Source organism: Panthera pardus, unplaced genomic scaffold (genome assembly GCF_024362965.1).
Source record: "Panthera pardus isolate Hobbes unplaced genomic scaffold, ASM2436296v1 HiC_scaffold_13, whole genome shotgun sequence".
NCBI classification, from domain to species: Eukaryota; Metazoa; Chordata; class Mammalia; order Carnivora; family Felidae; genus Panthera; species Panthera pardus.
The window spans coordinates 148,966,675-148,991,154 of NW_026526688.1; the positions used below are offsets into that span (position 1 = coordinate 148,966,675).

Below are 24,480 nucleotides of genomic sequence, written 5' to 3' on the forward strand. Positions count from 1 at the left end.
GCTTATCAGGAAGATAATTTGTAAATATATTCTCTCATTCTACAAATTACCTTTCCATCTTGTTGACAGTTTCCTTTGCTATGCAGAAGCCTTTTATTTTGGTGTTGTCCCACTGGTTTATTTTGCTTTTGTTGCCTTTGCTTTTTGTGTTATATCTAAAAAGTTATTGCAATGACCAGTATCAAGGAGCAGATCCCCTATGTTTTACTCCTAGAAGTTTTATAGTTTCAGGTCTCATATCTAAGTTTTCAATCCATTTTGAGTTAATTTTTGTGTAGGGTGCAATATAGGGGTCCAGTGTTCTTATTTTGCATGTGACTGTCCTGTTTCCCCAATATTTATTGAAAATAGTGTCCTTTCCCCATTGCATATTCTTGCCTCCTTTGTCTTAAGTTAATTGACCATATATGTGTGAGTTTATTTCCAGGCTCTCTATTCTGTTCCTTTGATCTCTTTTGCCAATATTTTACTGTTAAGATCACTATAGGTTTGTAACATGATTTAAAATCAGAAAGTGTGACACCTCTAGCTCTGTACTTGTTTTTCAAGATTGCTTTCACTATTTGGGGCCTTTTGTGGTTTCCTACAAATTTTAGGGTTGCTCTATTTCCATGAAAAATACTAACGGGTGTCTGGGTGGCTCAGTCGGTTGAGCATCCGACTTCAGCTCAGGTCATGATCTCGCAGTTCGTGAGTTCAAGCCCTGCGTCAGTCTCTGTGTTGACAGCTCAGGGCCTGAAGCCTACTTCAGATTCTGTGTCTCCCTCTCTCTGCCCCTTCCCCGCTCATACTCTGTCTCTCTCTGTCTCTCAAAAATCAATAAACATTTTAAATAAAAGAAAAATACTAAATACTATTGGAATTTTGATAGGGATTGCATTGAATCTATAGATTGCTTTGGGTAGTGTGGACATTTTAACAATGTTACTTCTTCCCATACATGAGCATGAAATATCTTTCTATTTATTTGAGTCTTCTTCAGTTTCTTTCATCAGTCTCTTTAATTTTCAGTGTACAGATATCTCGCCTCCCTAGTTAAATGTATTTAAGTATTTGTTCTCTTTGGTACAATTATATATGGGGTTGCTTTCTTAATTTCTCTTTTTTTAACACAAATATGACATGCACATAAGCTGTCTATTCATTTTCTTCATTGTGCAGCATGCACTGGAATTGGTGACTCTGATGGCCAACTGGGCTGCTCTGTCCATAATGACTTTACAGTTCTTAGAGGAGACATTGTGAGCAATCTCTGCACTGTAAGATTTGCTGAAGAACAGTAGTGCTTTAAGCTCCTTGATGTTGTGGACTAGGAACTTCCAGAAGCCACTGGGCAGCATGTACTTTACTTTCTTGTTCCCATAGCCAATGTTGGACATCAAGATCTGGTCATTGAATCTTCTGTGCACCTTATTGCCAATGTCTCTGGGTTTCTTCCAGTTGCACTTAGTTTTGACATATTGAATTTCTGACTGGTGCTGGATGAATTTCTTGGTCCTCTTTTTAATGATCTTTGGTTTCACCAGAGGTCTGAGGGTGGCCATGATATGCCCAGTAGGAGATGGCTGCCACTTTTTCAGGTAGCACTGAGGAAGACAGCTTAATTTTCCTTTCTGATAGTTGATGTTAGGGTATAGAAATGCAACTGAGATTTGTGTTTGGATTTTGTACACTACAAGTTTACTGAAATCCTTCATTACTTCTAGTAGTGTGTGTGTCTATGTGTGTGTGTGTAGTCTTTATGGTTTTCTACATATAATATTATGTCACCTGAAAATAGAGACAGTCTTAATCCTTCCTTTCCAATGTGGGTGATTTTATTTTTTTCTTGCCTAATGCTATGGGAAGGACTGCCAGTACTATGTTAAATAAAGGTGGCAAGAGTGGGTATCTTGTCTTGCTCCTTATCTTAGAGGGAAACCTTTCAGCTTTTCACCTTTGAGTACCAGCTGTGAGATGGCCATAAATGGCCTTTATTATGTTGAGGTGTTTTCCTTCTATACCCACTTTGTTGAGAGTTTATGTCATAAATGGATGTTGACTTTCGTAGGTAGGTTTTTTTCCTGCATTTATTGAGATGATCATATGACTTTCATCTGTACTTTTTTTGATGTGGTATGTTACATGGATTGACTAGCAGATGTTGAACCATCCTTGGAATAAATTCCGCTTGATGATGGTATGCAATTTTTTAATACATTCCTTTAATCTGTGGTTAAATTCAGCTTGCTATTATTTTGTTGAGGATTTTAACATCCGTGTTATCTGGGATATCGACCTCTAATTTTCTTTTCTTATAGTGTTCTTGTCTGATTTTGGTTTCAGGTTAATGTGGGCCTCATAAAATAAATTTGGACTGTTCTCTCCTATTTTTTTGGAAGAGTTTGAGAAGGATTGGCTATAATTTTTCTTTAAATGTTTGGTAGAATTTGGTAGTGAAGCTACCTGCTCCTGCTCTTTTATTTTTTGAGTGATATGATTACTGTTTCAATTTGCTTACTGATAAGTGGTCAGTTCAGATTTTCTATTCCTTCATGATTCAGTCTCCGTGGGTTGTGTGTTTCTAGGAATTTGCCCATTGCTTGTAGGTAGTTCAAATTGTTGGCATGTATTTTTTCACAGTAGCCTCTTATGATTTGTCATATTTGTGTGTTATAGCTGTTACGTCTCTTCTTTAATTTCTAATTTTATTCTTTTGAGTCTTTTCTCTTTTTTCTTTGTAAGTCTAGCTATAGGTTTTCTATTTTGTTCATCTTTGTAAAAAATGGCACTTAGTTTCATTTATCTTTTCTATTGTCTTTTAGTCTCTATTTCATTTATTTCTGTTCAGATCTTTGTTATTTCCCTCCGTCTAATAATGAGTGTGGTTTGTTCCTTTTCTAGTTCATTGAGGTGTAAAAAAACTTTTTTTAATTTGGGATCTTTCTTTTAAAGTTAGTGTAGATGTTGGGGCACCTGGGTGGCTCAGTCGGTTAAGTGTCCGACTTCAGCTCAGGTCATGATCTCACAGTTTGTGAGTTAGAGCCCCACGTCGGGTTCTGCACTGACAGCTCGAGCCTGGAGCCTGCTTCCGATTCTGTGTCTCCCTCTCTCTGACCACCCCGCCCACCACCACCTTCCATGCTCTGTCTCTCTCTGTCTCAAAAATAAACATTAAAAAAAATAAAGTTAGTATAGGTGTTTATCCATATGAACTTCTCTCTAGAACTGCTTCTGCTGCATGTTATAAATTTTCTTACTTTATACCTGTATTTTCATTTATCGTTAAGATATTTTTTGATTTCCCTTTAATTTCTTCTTTGACCCACTGGTTGTTTAGTAGTATGTTGTTTAATCTCTACATATTTGTGAATTTACCAGTTTTCTTTTCTGAATTGATTTCTAGTTTCTTAATGTAAGAAAACATTCCAGTCTTCTTCCTGTGTTTCTCCTTACTCTTATACTACTACCATGCTAAAAACATTCTTGACACAACTGGCCACCAAATATGTGTTTTGTTTTGTTTTTTACCATATCAAGAAATTCTCTGTGATACCACCTGGGTGTCCTCGAATTTGATTCTGACACCAGCTACCTGGAGGCAACAGATTTCACAGGTTAAGGGCTCTTGTCCCATGAGATGTCACTTCAGATGCCAATTACAAGTAGTCCATACTCTGGTTACCCTCAACTTCTGTTCAACTTGGCTACAAATTGTAAGTTTCCATGGCCTCCTCCCTCTTTGGACTTGATAAGTTGCTAGAACAGTTCACAGAAGTCAGGGAAACACTTAATTATGTCTATCAGAGTATTAAAGGATGTGAACAGCCAAATGAGAAGACACGTAAGACAAAGTCTTAGAGGTTTTGGATTGTAGTAGGTTCTATATCAGTGGATTTGTTCCATGTTCCATTTGTTCTATGTTCCATTTGTTCCATTGTTCCCCCAATCCATGGATGTGTTCTCCCATTTAAAAGCTCTCTGAACCTTGTACTTTTTGGAGTTTTTATAGAGGCTTCCTCATGTAGGCATGATCAATATTAACTCCAGTCCTAGCTCCTTTGCTCTGTCTAAAGCAGTGGGGAGTGAGGTTGAAAGTTGCAAGATCAAATTATGCTGTGGTCTTTCTGGTGACCAGATCCCACCCAGGAGTCGGCCTAGAGTTACCTCATTAGAATAAAAGATGCTCTTAGTGTTCTTATCACTTAGGAATATATAAGAGTTTTAGAAGCCTTGTGTCAGGGACAGGGATCAAAGACCAATTGTTAGAATAGAAGATGTTCTAGTGTACTTACCACTAAGAAATTTATAAGGAGTTTAGGAGCTCTCTGTCAGGACCTGGGAATCAAGACCAATCTATATATTTCTTATTATTCCACACTACAACACTTCTGACACTTCTGACGAAGTCAGGAAAGTTGCTTGATATGATTTCAATTTTCTTAAGTTTATTTAGACATTTTTGTGACCTAATGTGTGATGTATTTGAAGAATATCCCAGAACCAAGGATCAAGTTTGGTGTTTCCTGTGCAGCTGCCACAAAAACTGGCATGTCAGACGTGTGTACAACCTCATTCCAGTGAAGCAGTGGTAATCTGCAATGGGCAAAAATGTGAACATGAAAATGGTACCCACAGGCCTCCCTGGACTCCGGGGAGAATTGCAATCTGTTGATAGATTTGTGCTGAATTGGAAGCCTATTCCTTGGGAAGCAGCTTTTAAAGTACGAAATAGACCTCTTTCAGGGAAAGACTGGAAGATGGGCATTTCTGTCTGCTGCCTCTGTGTTGAGCCTTAAGAGGTTAACCAGGTAGTAAGACCTTACATCTGTTACCTATCAAAGGCTGAATATGAGAGTGAAAGCAAATAAAAAAAGAAAAAAAAAAAAAAAAAAGAAAAAAACTGAGAACAAACTGAGGGTTGATGGGGGGTGGGAGGGAGGGCAGGGTGGGAGGGAGGGCAGGGTGGGTGATGGGTATTGAGGAGGGCACCTTTTGGGATGAGCACTGGGTGTTGTATGGAAACCAATTTGACAGTAAATTTCATATATTAAAAAATAAATAAAAAAAAATAAAAAAATAAAAAAAGAGAGTGAAAGCAGCCAGGTGAATATTTTTTTAAAAATATGTATGTTTATTCATTTTTGAGAGAGAGAGAGACAGAGTGCAAGTGGGGGAGGGGCAGAGAGAGAGGGAGACACAGAATCTGAAGCAAGATCCAGGCACTGAGCTGTCAGCACAGAGTCCGATGCGGGGCTCAAATTTGTGAACCATGAGATCATGCTCTGAGCCAAGTTAGACACTTAACTGGCTGAGCCATTCAGAAGCCCCAGTCACGTGAATATGTTTAAAGGTCAGGAAGAAAAGAGAATTTGGTCATGAAATCAAAGACTTTCACATAGTTCAATTTTATAATAGGATGCAGGTGTTAGTGGTTATATTCATTTATTTTAAGTTTATTTATTTTGAGAGAGAGAGCAAGCACAAGTGGGGGATGGGCAGAGAGAGAGAATCCCAAACAGGTTCCACAATGTCAGCACAAAGCCAGATGTGGGGCTTGAACTTATAAACCATGAGATCACGACCTGAGCCGAAATCAGGAGCTGGATGCTTAACTAACTGAGATACTCAGAGTAGCTCATGGATTGGAAGAACAAATACTAAACTGTCTGCACTACCCAAAGTAATTTACAGATTTCATATAATCCCTATCAAAACACCAACAGCATTTTTCACAGAGCTGGAACAAACAATCCTATAATTTGTATGGAACTACAAAAGACCCAAATAGCCAAAGCAATCTTGAAAAAGAAAAAAACTGGAGGTATCACAATTCCTGAATTCAAGTTATACTACAAGGCTGTAGTAATCAAAACAGTATTGTATTGACACAAAGACAGACACATAGATCAATGGAACAGCATAGAAAACCCAGAATGAACCCACAATTATATGGCCAATTAATCTTTGACAAAACAGGAAAAAATATCCAATGGGAAAAAAATCTCTGCAACAAATGATGTTGGTAAAACTGGATAGCCACATACAAAGTATAAAACTAGACCACTTTCTTACACCATACACAAAAATACATTCAGAATATGTTAAAGACCTAAATGTGAGACCTGAGAACGTAAAAATCCTAGAGGAGAGCAAAGAGAGTACTGTCTCTGACATGAGCAGTAGCAATATTTTTCTAGATATGGTTTTCTAGATTTTTCTCCTGAGGCAAGGGAAACCAAAGCAAAAATAAACTATTGGGATTACACCAAAATAAAATAAACCTTCTGTGCAATGAAGGAAATAATTTTCAAAACTAAAGGGCAATTTGAATGGGAGAAGATATTTGCAAATGATATATACAAGAAAGCGTAAGTTATCCAAAATATATAAATAATTTGTGCAACTCAACATCGCAAAACCAAATAATCCAATTAAAAATGGACAGAAGACATAAACATACATTTCTCCAAAGAAGAGATACAGATAGCCAATAGACACATGAAAAGATGCTCCACATCAGTTATCATCAGGGAAATACAAGTCAGAACTGCAATGAGATACCACTTCACACCTTTCAGAATGGCTAAAATAAAAAACACAAACAAGTGTGGAGATTTCTCAAAAAGTTAAAAATAGAACTACCCTACGATCCAGCAATTGCACTACCATATACCCCAAAATACAAAAATACTAATTCAAACAGATACATGTACCCATATGTTTATAGCAGCATTATCTATAATAGCCAAATATGGAAACAGCCCAAGCGTCTGTAGATTGAATGGATACAGAAAAATGAAATCTTACCATTTGCAATGACATGGATGGAGCTAGAGAGTATTATGCTAAGTGAGATTAAGTCAGAGAAAGACCAATACCAAATGATTTCACTTATGTATGGATTTAAGAAATGAAACAAACAAGCAAAGGACAAAAAAAGAGAGAGAGACAAATCAAGAAACAGACTCTTGACTGTAGAAAACAAACTGATGGTTATCAGAGGGGAGGTGAATGAGGGGAATGGGTAAAATAGGTGATGGGGATTAATGAGCGCATTTGTTGTGATGAGCACTGAGTGATGGATGGAATTGTTGATTCACTGTATTGTCACCTGAAATGAACATAACACTGTCTGTTAACTATGCCGGAATCAAAATAAAAACTTAATAGAAAAAAAGAGTAAATAAGTAAGTACATAAATAAATGAATAAATAAATAAATAAATAAACCCACACCAAGCAACAGGTAGAGGAGATGAAAGTAATATAATGTGAATATATGAGGGAATTTTCTGAAAGGAGTTTGGAATAATTTAGCCAAAAATGTTTAAAAGTGTTTGTGGTTTAATTATGCACACACACAATACATATATGATACAAAGCATGTATGATGATGCAAACATATATAATGATGCAAATATATATTTACATATATATGTTGTTCACATGTATATATAAAAGACAAAGTGTAAGAGGCTCATTTCTAACATCACAGTAGTACATTCACAATCATAAACGATTATTAAACCTAAGCCACTATCAAATTAAACACACATCTGTTTACTCTGAAATGCTGCAAAGGTAACAGATGCAAATGTAAGCAACTATTTGAGCTCCCCAATCAGTTAACCAATGGAAACACCTTTCCCTAGAATCCTGTCTAATTTCTATAATTTAGCAAGTTATTTCCTTGATCCTAGATTTTCCAAGAAAACTGTGAGGCTTTGAGGGTATGGCTTGATTCCTTGTGCTTACCATTGCGGTTGGTTCATATGAGTAGCTTAATAATTTTTGTGTATTAAATAATATTTGCAAATAACAGCTGGAATATTTTCATCAAGTATGGAAACACGTGCACTGTTAACTTTGGCTCATTTTGTCTTTAATGGAGTGACATAGTTGTGTGCACCCTTCAACAAGATTTTTAAGCCTTTAAAACATGATTTGTAAGGCCTTGTGAAAGAATGTGTAATCATTAGAAACTTCATATTATAGGTTCCTGAGTCTGGGATAGAGCCACCATATCTTCCAATTGTGAAGGAATCTTTCAGGTAATGTGACAAAACACTTTAAGTTTTAAATGAGGAAACTGAGGAGAAACAAATGAAAATAATGTCCTCAATACTCTATACAGACTGTTGTGCTAGAAATATGGAAATCCTTAGTCTACACGTCTGCTTACATCAAGATGGTGAAATTTCTAATGCCTTTTCTTAAAGATGGGAAAAGTATAGTAAAATGGATATGTAGGAAATAGGTGCAGCAGAGAGGACTTTTAAGGCACTACTCTGATATAATAGTGGCGGGTACATGTCATTACAAATTTGTTAAAACCTATAGAATGTACAACACCAAAAGTGAATTCTATTGTAAACTATGGACTTTGGATGATAATGTGTCAATATAGGTTCATCAGTTGTAACGAATGTACCATTCTGGTGGGAGATGTTGATAATGGGGGAACTTACGAATGTGTGGGGACAGGGGTTATGTGGGAAATCTCGATTCAATATGCTGTGACTTAAAATTATTCTAAAAAATAAAGTATATTATAAGTAATATTTTCACCCTGTATTTAATAAACAAAGGAAGGATTAAACACTTTACCCAGAAAAAAGTAAAAAAAAAAAAAAGTTTAAATATTAAAAACAAACACACAAATAATGGATATGTAATTGCTTCAAGAAATCCTCAGTGCTTTATTTATGGGTATTGACTTCCTGGAGTATAATGTATTAATACTGGACCACAGGTTCAAACTGACCCTGTTGTATAAGTCTTTCCATAATATTTGTGAGATTGAGGATTGAGAGATCATTTCATATTTTCATTTCATCGTTTCACTTATAAAAGACAAATTCCTCTGACTTTATACAAATGTACCTTCCAAGGCAATAGGATAATTAAGACTTCATGCCACCAGTGAAAAACATGACTTAGTACTTCACTGTAAAACTGAGCCCACCTCTTCTGATTAAATGTTTGGAACCAAAAGTCAAAATAAAGCAAGTATATCATATTTTTTACTCTCTCTATGAATGCCATTTGATCACTTAATTCTGACATAATAACAGGTACGTAGGATGGAGGGAGAGAAAGTCCTCCACTATACTTTTCAAATGTAAAGCCCGGAGAGAAGCGGAGACTCTACACTAAAGGTATTTTGAGTAGCTCAGGCAGCAGGTCACCACAGGGTCCAACGGTATCTGCAAGTATGACATCAAACTTTGATTCTTGTAATTTTGTCATGAGTTTCCTGTTCAAAACTGCGTCTTTACAGAGCTTTTCAATACAGTCAGAATATTCCCACGAGTTTTCTTGCAGTTGTGAAAAATATGCCCAGAATGTATCTTTCGATAAATCGCATGTCCATTTGGTGATCAATTTTCTGAAGAGAATCCTAAAATCATCTTTCAGTAAATGTGTAGGATAAATCTCACATTTAATAGTAGACGATTTGCTTGGATCAACAAGAATGGAAGCTCAAGATGTCAGAACAGTCACTTCATGACCTCTCTGGACAAGTTCATCCAGGATTGTCTTCATGTTGATCCAGTAGCTGTATTCTGTGGGCCACACCAGCACCTGTCCACAACTCCCAGAGCTAAAGTAACAGCTCAGCTGTAGCAGCAGAAGAACTGAAATCCATTTCATAGACATCCTGGTGGAATGTAATGCTTCTTTTCAAATTCCTGTTTCCTTCTACCATCGCTTGTGCTAATACCCAAGGAGAAGTCAATCAAGAAGTTAAAATGTAACGCTTACATTCAAAGTAAACACATTATATGAACAGTCAAAGCATTTGGATGGCAAGCGGAAAAAGTCAAAGGCAGATGACTTCATCTATGTACACATGTGCTTAGTGTCTGTTTGATGATTATAAGTTCTATCATCTAGCTAAGAGCCAATGACCTTGCATGCGCAAATCACCTATCTTATGTAATATATTTTGAAGAGGCAAGAGGTAACTGTGTCTGCAATCTTCTTGACACAAGAATTAAAGTTATTATACAGTTGAATTATATTTCTTGGATATGATTGTTCAAGGGATTTTTTTGTTCTATTCATAGAAATTTTGTTGACATGTAATTCACATATTATACAACTGCCAAATTTAAAATGTACAATTTAGTATTTCATAGTATATTCACAGAATTGTGCAACCATCGTGAACAAAACTGATCAATTTTAGAGCACTTTCTTCACCCCAGATGGAAACCTTTACCCTCTAATGAAACTCTCCGTTTTCTTCATCTCTCAGCCCTAGCCAACATTTTATCTACTTTCTGTCTTATATATTGCCTATTCTGAGCATTTCATATAAATGAAATTATACATTATGTTGTCTTTTGTGCTGGTACTATAATTAGCATAATGCTTTATTTTAAAATTTTGTTTTCTCACTTTATTGAGATATCATTGATATAACATTGTGCAGGTTTAAGGTGTACAAATATATTGTGAAATGATTACTCCATAAAATTAGTTAACACATCCTTCACCTCACAAATTTTTTTTTGTGGCATGGACTTTTTAAAGATAATCTTCTTTTCTTTTTTTTATTGAAGCATAGTTGACACACAATGTTATATTAGTTTTAGGTTACAACATAGTGATTCAGCAAGTTATCTGTTATGCTACGCTCACCACAAATGTAGATTCTATTTGTCACCATACAGCGCCATTGAAGTAACTTTGACTATATTCCCTATGTTGTACCTTTTATCCTCCTGACATTCATTCCATAACTGGAAGCCTGTGTCTCCTACTCCCTTTCACCCATTTTGCTTTCCCCTTCCCCCTCTTTTTTCTAGCAACCATCGGTTCTCTGTATTTTTGAGTCTTTCTGCTTTTGGTTTATTCATTTGCTTTGTTTTTTAGATTCCACATATAAGTGAAATCATATGGTATTTGTCTTTCTCTCTCTGACTTACTTCACTTAGCATAATACCCTCTAGGTCTGTCCATATTATCACAGATGGCAAGATCTCATTCTTTTTTCTTTTTTTTACGGTGGAGTAACATTGCATTGTCTATATATACTATATCTTCTTTATTCATTCATCTATTGATGGACATTTGGGTTGCTTCCATATGCTGGCTATCGCAAATAATGCTGCAGGAAACATAGGGTGCATATATATTTTTGAATTAGTGTTTTTGTTTTCTCTGGGTAAATACCCAGTAGTGGAATTACTGGATCGTATGATATTTCTATTTTTAATTTTTTGAGGAACCTCTATACTGTTTTCTATTGTGGCTGCACCACCAACAGGGTGGTGGTTCCTTTTTCTCCACATCTTTGCCAATAGCTGTTATTTTTTGTCTTTTTGATTCTAGCCATTCTGACTGATGTAAGGTGATGTCTCATTGTGGTTCTGATTGGCATTTCCCTGATGATTAGTGATGTTGGGCATCTTTTCATGTGTCTGTGGGCCATCTGTTTGTCATCTTCTTCTTCTTCTTTTTTTTTTTTTTTTAAGTAGGCTCCATGCCCAACATGGGGCTTGAACTCACAACTCTGAGACCAAGAGTCATGAGCTCTACTGACTACGCCAGACAGGCACCCCTTCATCTATTTGTCTTCTTTAGAAAATGTCTATTCAGGTCCTCTATTTTTAATTGGATTATTTTGTTTCTTTGGTGTTGGATTGTATAATTTCTTTATATATTTTGAATATTGACCCCTTCGTGGATATGTCATTTGTGAATATCTTCTCCCTGTAACTTGCCTTTATGTTTTGTTGATGGTTGCCTACCCTGTGCAAAACCTTATTTTGGTGTATTACCAATAATAAAAATAGAAGTTTATTTTTGCTTTTGTTTCCCTTGCTTGAGGAGACATACCTAGAGAAATGTTGCTGCAAACAGTGTCAAAGAGATCGCTGCCTATGTTTTCTTCTAGGAGCTTTATGATTTCATGTTTCATATCTAGGTCTGTAATCCATTTTGAATTTAATTTTGAATATGTTGTAAGGAAGTGGTTCAGTTTTATTCTTTTGCAAATAACTTTCAGTTTTTCCAGCAGCATTAACTGAAGGGACTGTCTTTTCCTCATTGTATCTTCTTACCTCCTTCATTATAGATTCATTGACCATATAAGTGTGGGTTGATGTCTGGGCTCTCTATTCTGTTCCATTTATCTGTGTGCCTGCTTTCGTGTCAGTACCACACTGTTTTAATTACTATAGTCTTGTAGTTGCCTTGAAATGTGGGACTGTGATGCCTCCAGCTTTGTTCTTCTTTCTCAAGATTGCTTTGGCTATTTGGAGTCTTTGGTGGTTCCATACAAATTTTAGTATTATTGATTTTTGTTCTATGAAAAAATTTATTGGTATTTTGATAGAGATTGCATTGAATCTGTAGATTGCTTTAGGTAGTATGGACATTTTAACAATGTTACTTCTTCCAGTCCATGAGCATAGAATATTTTTCCATTTGTTAGTGTCATTTTTAATTTATTTCATCACTGTTTTATAGTTTTGAGTAGGTCTTTCAGCTCTTTTCAGCTTCCTTTATTCCTAGGTTTTCTATTCTGGGAAACTCTTTATCTCTCCTTCCATTCTGAATGACATCCTTCCCAGGTAGAGTATTCTTGATTGAAGTTTTTTCCTTTCAGCCCTGTGAATATATCATGTGTTCCATGAAAGGGAGATTTATGCAAAATGATCTCTAAAGGCCAGAGGAACCATAAGACAAAACATAAAGACTGACAAGTCCTGCTTGACAATAAATGGTTTATTAAGGGGACTTAAGGGCAGAAACACATCTTAGGTAGCTGCAAGTAGATCTCCACAACCCCACCTCCTGTAAGACCTGCTTTTATAACTCCAGTGGCTGGGGAGTATGTGCTGGTAGGCCACTGGGGAGGAGATGTTTGAGAATTATAGTCATATCTCGAAAGCAGATCAAGGACATTATGTCCCAAGGGTGTATTTAAGGGTCGATTAAACAAAAATTGTAACCACTAATGTAGTTTACTTATTAAAACACATAGGTTATTCACGAAAACAAGTTTCAAGATCTCACCTCACTGTGTCCAACAATCCAAAGTTATGTCATAAACTTTTCCCAGTTCCAACCATTGCCATGCTTTACAAAATCTTCCTTGTGATTACCAACCCAGGCCCCAGCACCTTAGAATGATCTTCCCTTGACTTCCTTCTTCTCAAATCATAGTAAAACCCTGTCAAGGTGCTGTTCTCCCTTCTTGTTATGTCAAATAAACCTAGCTTTGATTGATCAACTTTTAATTAATTTATTTATTTATTTTTGTATTCTTTTGAGGAGTTGGCAGTTGACTTATATATTCAAAAGGATCTGAAATGTTAACAGAAATCCTTGAATACAGTGAAAGACAAATCCATAACTAGGCTTCTTATATTTGTGTGTCATTGTGTCCAATATAGGTGTTATTGAATCGATCCATATTTCTTCTTCACAACATTTCATGAAGTCTCTTTTGATATATAGATTTTCCTGATTGTGAAGGCTACATATGATAATATAACCTAATTATGAGATTACATATACCTACTTTGGTAAGAGGACAGCACTCTTGTTAAAACATTGAAATGCACATAAGAAAGAACCCTCAATTTATTAACCACAACCTTTCCTTGTGTTTCAAATTCCCACTATCAGTAGGCTCCCCAAGTTTAAGCTTCAGCTAAGATTTATCCATTAATCCTTTTTTCTGGTGGTATTATATTAATTGATGGAGACAAAGATTTATGGAAATATTTTCCTTTTCTTAAGGTTTTATATCTTTTTTCTTTCTGCCTTATGCTCTGCTAATATCTGGCATGGTATATTAATCTCATCTCACATTAAGGAAATAACTGTTCAAAACCTCGTATACTTTTTTTCTTCGTTTTTACTCAGAACTTTTTACTCAGAGTTCTAACAAAATTGCAATGATGTGCATTAACATTATTTTTATATAAAATGATTAAATCTTGTATATAAATGTGATGCTATTTCTGATCCCGGCCCAGATATTTAAAGGGAGCCAGAGCCATAGTTATAATAATGAGTGTGACAAATTTTGCTTATAAACTATTTCAGGTGGATTTTACTCCTTGACAGTGTGATGTAATGGATAAGACATTTAATCAGTCTATATATAAACTAATTGGAGTGCATTACATAAAGTTATTTTATTTGTATTTCTAACTTTGTGGCTTCTTGTGTAGGTTAACATTAAACTGGATATTTCCTTCCTGGTATCTTACTTACTATATTTGTCTCAAGCCTAGCCAGTGATACTAAGCAATTTAAATGATTGAAATAAAATTATTCACTTTATGCACTAAAGAATGAATTTTAGTGCACCAGAACAAATAATTTCTGAGAAAGGCTTCTCAGAAACTATTCACAGTAGTTATGTTCTATAACAGAATGTGTTAGCAAATATCGAATCATTGCTCCCAGGGGAAATATACAGTTAGGTTCCTACTAGTCTCTCCTCACATTTTCCTCAGTTGATACACATATAACTTTGTTTCAGGTGTATTTCTGTTTAAAAACACTTTATTTAATATATATTATTGATTCATTACCATCAAATTCATAGTCAAAAGTGCTATAACTAATGGAACTGAATGAAGCTTAGCCAACAAACATATTTTCTCTCTGAGGCACATCACAATCTTCTTGCCTCCTCTTAGGAACATTAGAAAACACTTCAGCACTGTCCTCAGGGGCCATTCTAAACAATGAAATCACCAAGAAAGAGCACAGAAATGCAAAAGATATGTAATAAAATATACTAGGAAAGGGACACTTGTTTATAATCTGAAATGAAACAACAAGGCAGAGTATGGCCTTATTCAGCCTCAACGGGGAACATGCCTATTGGGTGAATCTATGTTTGTTGCTGCTCTGTGCATATCTGTGAGTGACCATGAAAGCGCTACACGTATTGGTTTGGGGGTTACCAATAAACTTTAGTGAGTAGACAAGTTTGAAAATATGTCATCTGCAAATAATGAAAAATGACTGTCATAGAGCTTTTTATTCTCACACCGATCCAATAAGGTAGGTATGCAAAACCTTTTTTTTTCTTCCCATTTTTCTCTCTTTTTTTTTTTCTTGTACAACCATATTTTACGGAAAAGGTATTACTGTCAGGATTGGGGTCTTTGTATATTTTCTGGCTATCATAATACAATGTATCAAAACACTAGACTCTATCTTATCTTGATTTCATGAGCAGTAAGTTCATGACCTGAGCTGAAATCAAGAGTCAGGTGTTTAACTGATTGAGCCACCCAGGTGCCCCAACATCTATAGTTTTCATAGCTGCTTATTCTATAAGTTTCCCAAGAGCAGTGACTGCATTTATGTCATTCACTCTCCTTCAGTGCAGAGGGTGGAATCTAGCATCTAGCGGAAGCAGCACACACATTTGTGGGAAAAATTATCCTTTCTTAGATGTTGGACAGTGAAAGACTGTTTTATAGTGGCTATATCCACATGATCTTACACTTCTTTCACACTTTTCTCAACGGTTACGTAGCCCGGAATCTTCGGTGATAGGTGAACTATGAAACACTGTCATGTGAGGGACTGGTGTGAAGAAATTTTACACATTGCCCCATGTCTTTTCGGTAAGATGTCTGAATGTCGGATGGAAGACTCTTTCTAAGGGATTAAAGTTTTACATTAGGCAATATTTTGGCAAGTTTTCAGTAGAGTCCTCCAATGAATGCAAAATTAGTTAATGGGGGTGGGATGGGGAGGAGGGGGTGAGGAAATTCAAAATCCCAATATTTTGTATCAGCCACATGCCAGCTTTTCCCATCATTTCACATAATGTAGTGGATCTTCCTGAAAAAGAAAATAGAGAAACAAAGATATATTAGTTTGTGAATTTTTGTTTGTATTTCTTAGAAGATATAGTAATACAGTTTCAGATCTCTGTGGGGCAGGATGTTCAAAGTATGCCCGTGTTTTAAAGTTTAAACAAACATTTAAACAACAAAAATGAAAAGACGACCCTGTGCGTGAAAAGGTTACGTATTTAATAAAATACTCCCACTTCTGCAGCCTTTCTAGGTTCAAATATTCAATAAAAAGTCATTTTCTTTCATGTATTACAAATTCAAGATGACTGATATGTTTGTGAGTATTTCTCTGTGAGCATTTATATGATTTATATTACATTCTAAATGGCTATCTTGTTTTCCATCTCCGTATCATTAGGCTTGTGTCTCTTTTATGATATTTGTGGTATTTTTACTTAACCCTATGGCATTTTAAGTGTGCTTTATTTTCCGTGCTAATGATCCTCATCATTTGACGAAGACACATGTGACTGAGTTTCACATGGCACCTGGGCCCAGCTCAGAACTCACTTTGCTCCTCACTGAAAATGGAGAAATGCCCCAAGGTTGATGTGAGTGACTGAATAAGAAGTTGTTTCCTTTTTCTTTTTTTTTACTGATTTTTTTAATGTTTATTTATTTATTTATTTATTTATGTCTCATTTATTAACTCGTTTTATTTTTTATTTTTTTTTAATTTACATCCAAATTAGTTAGCATATAGTGCAACAATGATTTCAGGAGTAGATTCTATAGTGCCCCTTACCCATTTAGCCCATCCCCCTTCCCACAACCCCTCCAGCAACCCTCAGTTTGTTCTCCATATTTATGAGTCTCTTCTGTTTTGTCTCCCTCCCTGTTTTTATATTATTTTTGTTTCCCTTCCTTTATGTTCATCTGTTTGTCTCTTAAAGTCCTCATATGAATGAAGTCATATGATTTTTGTCTTTCTCTGACTAATTTCACTTAGCATACTACCCTCCAGTTCCACCCACATAGTTGCACATGACAAGATTTCATTCCTTTTGATTGCCAAGTAATACTCCATTGTATATATACCACCTCTTCTTTATCAATTCATCCATCGATGGACATTTGGGCTCCTTCCATATTTTGGCTATTGTTGATAGTGCTACGATAAACATGGGGGCGCATGTGCCCCTTCAAAACAGCACACCTGTATCCTGTGGATAAATGCCTAGTAGTACAATTGCTGGGTCATAGGGTAGTTTTATTTTTAGTTTTTTTGAGGAACCTCCATACTATTTTCCAGAGTGGCTGCACCAGCTTGCATTCCCACCAACAATGCAAAAGAGATCCTCTTTCTCTGCAAACTTGCCAACATCTGTTGTTGCCTGAGTTGTTAATGTTAGTCATTCTGACACGTGTGAGGTGGTATCTCATTATAGTTTTGATTTGTATTTCCCTGATGATGAGTGATGTGGAGCATTTTTTCATGTGTCACTTGGCCATCTGGAAGTCTTCTTTGGAGAAGTGTCTATTCATGTCTTTGGCCCATTTCTTCACTGGATTGTTTTCTGGGTGTTGAGTTTGATCAGGTCTTTATAGATTTTGGATACTAACCCTTTCTCTGATATGTCATTTGTAAATACCTTCTCCCATTCTGTCAGTTGCCTTTTAGTTTTGCTGATTGTTTCCTTCCCTGTGCAGAAGGTTTTTATTTTGATGAAGTCCCAGTAGTTAATTTTTGCTTTTGTTTCCCTTGCCTCCAGAGACGTGTTGAGTGAGAAATTGCTGCGGGCAAGATCAAAGAGGTTTTTGCCCGCTTTCTCCTCAAGGATTTTGATGGCTTCCTGTCTTACATTGAGGTCTTTCATCCACTTTGAGTTTGTTTTTGTGTATGGTGTAAGAAAGTGGTCCAGGTTCATTCTTCTGCATGTCGCTATCCAGTTTCCCCAGCACCACTTGCTGAAGAGACTGTCTTTATTCCATTGGATATCCTTTCCTGCTTTGTCAAAGATTAGTTGGCCATACATTTGTGGGTCCAGTTCTGGGTTCTCTATTCTGTTCCATTGATTTGAGTGTCTGTTCTTGTGCCAGTACCATACTGCCTTGATGATTACAGCTTTGTAGTATAGCTTGAAGTCTGGGATTGTGATGCCTCCTGCTTTGGTTTTCTTTTTTAAGATCGCTTTGGCTATTCGGGGTCTTTTCTAGTTCCATACAAATTTTAGGATTATTTGTTCTAGCTCTGTGAAGAATGCTGGTGTTATTTTGATAGGGATTGCACTGAATATGTAGATTGCTTTGGGTTCTATCGACATTTTAACAATATTTGTTCTTCCTGTCCAGGAGCATGGAATCTTTTTCCATTTCTTTGTGTCTTCTTCAATTTCTTTCATAAGCTTTCTATAGTTTTCAGTGTATAGATTTTTTACCTCTTTGGTTAGATTTATTCCTAGGTATTTTATGGTTTTTTTGTGTTGTCTAAATCTCACCCTGATCTTCCATATTAAATATGGGTCTGTAGCATGAAAAATTTGCATTGATCACACTTATCTCAATCTGGTCTTCAGTTGCACTCAGCCAGCCACCACAGCAAAAACAGGAAGCTGATTTCCTTTAGAAGTATAGGGAAAGACAAGCAGAGAAACCCCAGTGGCTCAAAGGTCCTCCCTGATGATGCAGACCTCACCAGGAATCAACATGCCTCCCTTTCCATAGCTTTGCAGACTCATCCTTTCCTGTATATTTTACAAAAGAAAAGTTATTGCAGGACCAAATTCCTGGACTTTCTATAATCAGTAAAGTGCATCATGAATGAGATGCACTACATAAAATGATGTCTTTCACCTCCACATCCATGTCATGTATTTTTATCTGTTCGAGGAAACGTTAAACATTCTGACATGTATTAATTATGATTTAATGTAAAGGGAAGGCTGCTTGATAACTGCCTGGAAAGAATGGGAGCCGAAGAACTGTTCCATGATTCAGTCCATTAAATGTTTTCTAAATTTGTGTCTCTGGTCTCCAGAAAAATAATAAAATGAAAAAACTGAAGATAAATATTACTAAGCATGTGGAGTGGGTGGTAAGAGAGATTCACTTTCAAAGTGTTGTAAATTTTCCTTTTTATATATTTGTAATTTAACCAAGCGATCTCCTTTGTCACTTTCTAGGCCTAGAATAAATCAGCAGTGCTGTGACTGGTGCCTGTTCAAGAAAAGGCAAACAACTTCTGGAGAACTAAGCTGGAAATCTTCTTGTTGTACATGTTTATTTGCATCAGTCTTTTGCATCTTTGTCCCCTTATTTACCCAAAATAAGGGTTCCCTTGCTTCTTTATGACTTTGGATTATTTATTTAGTTTTTTATTCCCACAGACCCATCAACTCAACCACCCATTCCACTCACCATCCGGTTTTCTACTTTGGTTGTTTGCCTCTTGATGCCCTGTTTCTTTCGTATTATTGTGTAAGTCCGTATATTGCATCATCTAAAAGATTATTCTCTATGACCTATGATTCTTGGTTAATTTTTAGCAGATTTATCTTAGAAACTTTGGTCTTAGTATTATCTCTTTAGTGTTTTGAGTGTTTCAGTTTGGTTTTTGATCATGGATCTGCCCACCTTCTCACTTCATTTACCATCCAGCTTTCTACTTTAGTTGTCATTCAATGCCCTGTTTTCCTTCACATTACCTTTCATGAACTTGCAATGGAATCTCAGAGAGTCAAAAAAGTCCCCAATGTTCTAGGTTTACCTAAAAGAAGAGTTTCTTTTCTATGACCTGTGATTCTTTAATTTTTAGCAGATTTATTTTAGAGGCTTTAGTCTTACTTGTATTCTCTAACCCACTGTCTCCAGTAACCTCATACAAAATATATAGTCACAGGTTAATGTTTTAATAACTAAGAGCTTTATTTTCTCAGTAACCTTAATCTGACATACCTTTTAGCTCCTAAGAATAATTATGACATTTATGTGAGGGTAGTTAACTTCCATTTGAAAGGGATATTTTTCTTAGGTTTCCAAAATGTTTATAATACTGCTCAACAAAAAGATGCTCTTTCTATTGAGTAAATTGTCATAAGAGAACACTTTTTTTGGTAAAGTTAAGTTTGGGTAGTTGGTGACATAGGCTGGCAATGGAAAGCATCTGTTAAAAAGACCACTCAGGGGACACCTGGGTGGCTCAGTTGGTTAAGCATCTGACTCTTGATTTTGGCTCAGGTTATGATCTCATGGTCATGAGATCAAGCCCCATATCAGGCCACATGCTGGGTGTGGAGGTTGTTTAAGATTCTCTTGTTCCCTCTCCCTCAGCCCCTCCCCCACTCCTGTTCCCTCTCTCTCTCTTTCTTTCTATCTCAAAAAAAAAAAAAAAAGACCACTCAGATTAAGAAAAATTAACTTTCTTGGTCTTCTATATAATAGTATACTTGGTACTTAGTACAGTGTCTCTCCCAGTAATAGGTTTTGAAGTTAGGGTCTCTCTCTTTTCTTTCAGTTATTGCAATATGCAAATTTGTTAGGTCCAGGGGCCAGACTGCTGTGTTTCAATTCCATCCCAACTTTTCTTACCTATGAGAACTTGAGTAAGTTACCTGAACTTTCTGTACTTCAGTTTTCACATCTGTAAAATGAGAAGAATAATAGTGCCTATAAAAAGAATTTCTATGTGTGCCCTCCATGAGTGAATAAATATGAAGGACATAGAAGATTTCCCAGGAGAGAGTAAGTTCTCAACAAATATTTATCAATTTCCCCTTTAAACAAGAAACATAGGTGAAGCTCAATAAACTTCTTTATTGAATGAATGTGTTCACAGGATCATGATTAGAAATCATTCAGATATGACAAATATACTGGACCCTCACATTTTGCTTTATTTTTCAAGCGGAAAAAAACTGAGAGTAAGTAGTTAATCTAGCATTAGAAAACAGATATTGATAATTCTAATGTAATCCCCAATGTTTTAGATTTGCCTAGCAGATGATTTTTAATCCATTGAGAAGGAAGGAGTAATATAAATAATGCCCAGAGACAACTTATCCACAATGAAGCAATTTTCCTTTCTAAAGGAGATATTAGATGATTAGATGAAAGAATTAGAACAGATATAATAGTAAAAAAAATTGAATCTAGAAGAGAGATATAAGAACTTTGATTTTTTTTTTTTACATTTATTTATTTTTGAGAGACCGAGAGAGACAGAGAATGAGCAGGGGAGGGGCAGAGAGAGATGGAGACACAGAATCAGAAGCAGGCTCCAGGCTCCAAGCTGTCAGCCCGACTGGGGGCTCAAACCCATGAACCGTGAGATCATGACCTGAGCTGAAGTCGGACGTTCAACCGAGAAACCCAGGCGCCCCAGGAATTTGATTTTGAAAGCTGAAAGGTACCTTAGCTATAAGTGCATAGTAAATTTTAATTGTAAAGGCAGGCAAATGTAAAGTTCACACAAAATAGTCATTATTTCTTATATATGAAGAATATTTTAAAACAGAAAGAGGTTTGGAAAATATGTTTCCTCATAACTGACCTTCATTGATTTTATAAGTATATTTAATGAAGTTTCTTCCTGTAGTGCATTGAAAATAGCTACATATTCTTTGCAAGTTCTTCTATCAAGAGGTGGAGGGTATTTCTCCAATCTTTGGATTGGATTTGCCTCATGACCTGTTTTACCAATAGCAGTGGTAAAAGTGACATAGTATGACTTCTAAGCCTAGGCCTAGAACTTTCATGTGACCTCTTGTGGACTTCTATCACTGGAAAAAGCACATGCTTGTCTTTGGATAGGCCATATGAAGTAAGAATCAAAGTGTCCTGCTAATTTAGCAAACCCTAGCCATGTGAGTGACACTTTTTTGGATCATTCCTCCTTAGCTGGGGCCTAATGAGTGAGCCCAGGAAAGCCCCAAAAGAGAAACATTTCCTTGAGCCCAGCCTAAATTGCTGGTCTGTAGGATCAGCAAATAATGTTTGGTTTAAACCTTGAGTTTTAAGATGGTGGGTTACACAGCAATAAATAACAGAGACATCAGGATTTATGAAAAACACAGTGCTCTTTAAATAATTAAAGCCTTAAGAATATTAATATAGTAGATCAATGTCAAGTGGAGGGACATCTCTAGTGTCACAGAGTTCTAGATTACTTTACACAAGTTCTCTTGAATGGTTGATAAATTTTGATTGAGAAACTATCATATATCCATTTCAACACTAAACCTAAGAAAATATAAATTCTCTTTAGTTTAAAATTATATATATATAGGGGCACCTGGGTGGCTCAGTCGGTTGAGCGTCCGACTTCAGCTCAGGTCACGATCTCACGGCCCATGAGTTCGAGCCCCGCGTCGGGCTCTGGGCTGATGGCTCAGAGCCTGGAGCCTGCTTCTGATTCTGTGTCTCCCTCTCTCTCTGCCCCTCCCCCATTCATGCTCTGTCTCTCTCTGTCCCAAAAATAAATAAACGTTAAAAAAAAATTATATATATATATATTTATATATATATATATATATAAACTCTACATCTATATCATCTATATCTATGTATCTATGTGTAGTATATCTATGTACAGTATATATAAAATAAGGTTTCTTTCCACCTACTTTAGATAAAATGTAATAAACTACTGACTTATCTTTCACTGTAAAGCTTATCCCAATTCTTATTAAAGGTCTCAAATACAAAGTCAAAATATAGGAGTAATGCAACATATTTGTCACCCTCTTCGTAATTATCACTTTGTCATTAAGTTCTGAGATGACAGCAGGTACAAAGGAAGATCACGTAAGCCTTCCACAGTTTTGCATACATATTGCTAGTGGTAAAGTAAAGACAGTAGACCAAAAGTAGGTTAAATGATTCAGACAGTAACTCACCACAAGGAGAAATGGCATCTCCAAAACTAATATCAAAGTTATATTCTTGCAGTTTCTTCATAAGTTCCTTGTTCAAAACTGCATCCCTCACAGAGCTTTGGAAAAGTATCAGAATATTTATTTTTTTGCATTTTTGAATCATACGTCCACATTTTACTCTTTGGTAATTCATATACCCACATCTTGAACTTTTCATGACAAGCAAATCAAATTCATTCTTAGTAAATGATGTAGCATACACTTCAAATTTCAAAACAGATGGTGTGGTGGAATCCGCAAGGATGAAACAGTCACCTCATGACCCCTCTGAGCAAATTCAGACAGTATTGTCTTTAAATTGATTTAATGATTATTCCAATCGCCACATTAGCACCTTGCCACAGGTCCCACAGCTGAGATAAAAATACAGCACGGAAAGATAAGTCCGCTTCTTAGACATTCTGGTAAAATGAATCCTTTTTTATAAACCTCTCTTAACTTCTGATGCGGCTGTCATTCACACACAGGAATGAATGAAGTAGTTAAAATATAACTGGTACGAACTAACAGTAGAGGTTTTGGTAAGCAAATAAGGAAAAGGGTAGATGATCTTGTATTTGTATGTGCCTCTAATTAATCCCAGTATCACTGGAAATACTGTTATCGCTGGGCTAGAAAGAAACTACCTTGCATATAGGGAATCTTCAGATAAGAAAGCAGCATTGTGTTAGAGCAAATCTTTTCTGATTTGAGCATTTCCAAACCAGCTTTCTGAATTTCCTCTTCCATATTTTACATGTTATATTTAGCTCTATTTCATTTCTTTGCCTTTGTTTTTCTGGCTGTAGATACTACTACTACTTTTTTTTTTCTTTTTATCCATACTTGGGTGCCCTTTGAGTCCCACTTAAATTACTTTCATTCATTTGAAAATGCTACCTCCCAATTATGATATTTTCCTTTTCTGAACATTTGCAAAATTCTTATGTTAGTTTTACTTCCTCAACACTTTGACAAAGTATTTATCCTCTAGGTATCTTCTGAACTTTGTTTTGCAGTCTACCTTCGTAATCCATGTAAATTGTATTTTAAAAATCTTATCAGGAAGTCTCTTCAAATTAGAAGTAGAAAGGGGAAGACTCATGTCATGGAATAGGTTTGTTTTCTTGCTATCAATAATCTGTTGACTTGAAATGAGAGGAGATTCTCTCTTAAAAAGGATTTGGACAGAAGATTCTAAGCAAAGCATTGTCCACAGAGTTGCAACATCCTTTAATATGGCAATGCCCTTTGGTGGATGTTTGATGTGTTACCCAGATTCTCCTTTTGGGAATATAGAAGTTATTCCTCCGCTGCTGAGAAGATTGACAGCTCTCATCTATCAGCTTCCTTTAAGAGCTGCTTCTGCTGAACAGAACTATATAGTCTAAAGTGATGTCTTTTTCCTGGGGCAGCCCATATCCAATGCCCGACTCTTCATTTCAATTTGGGGAAACTCTTAAAGGTGATCTTACTTTCAGATTTGGTTGGTTGAGACCTAGGCTGAAGCTTCATTGCAGTAGTCTCCCCACCCCTTATCTGCAAGGATATGTTCCAAGACCCTAACTGAATGCCTGAAACCACAGATAGTACCAAACCCTGTATATGCTATGTTTCCATATCCATACATACCTAAGCTAAAGTTTTAATTTATAAATTAGGCAACAGTAACAGATAGAAAAATTAAAACAGTATACTGTAATAAAAGTTCTGTGAGTGTGGTCTTTTTCTCAAAATATTTTACTGTACTGTGCTCACCCTTCTTCTTGCGATAACATGAGATGATAAAATGCCTATGTG

General features: G+C 36.1%; 1 pseudogene; it reads right to left on the reverse strand.

Annotated features, from left to right (window-relative positions):
* Positions 1-9,641, reverse strand: part of LOC109275059 (UDP-glucuronosyltransferase 2B17-like) — a 30,618-nt pseudogene extending 20,977 nt beyond the window's left edge.
* Between the last annotated feature and the right edge of the window lie 14,839 nt (positions 9,642-24,480).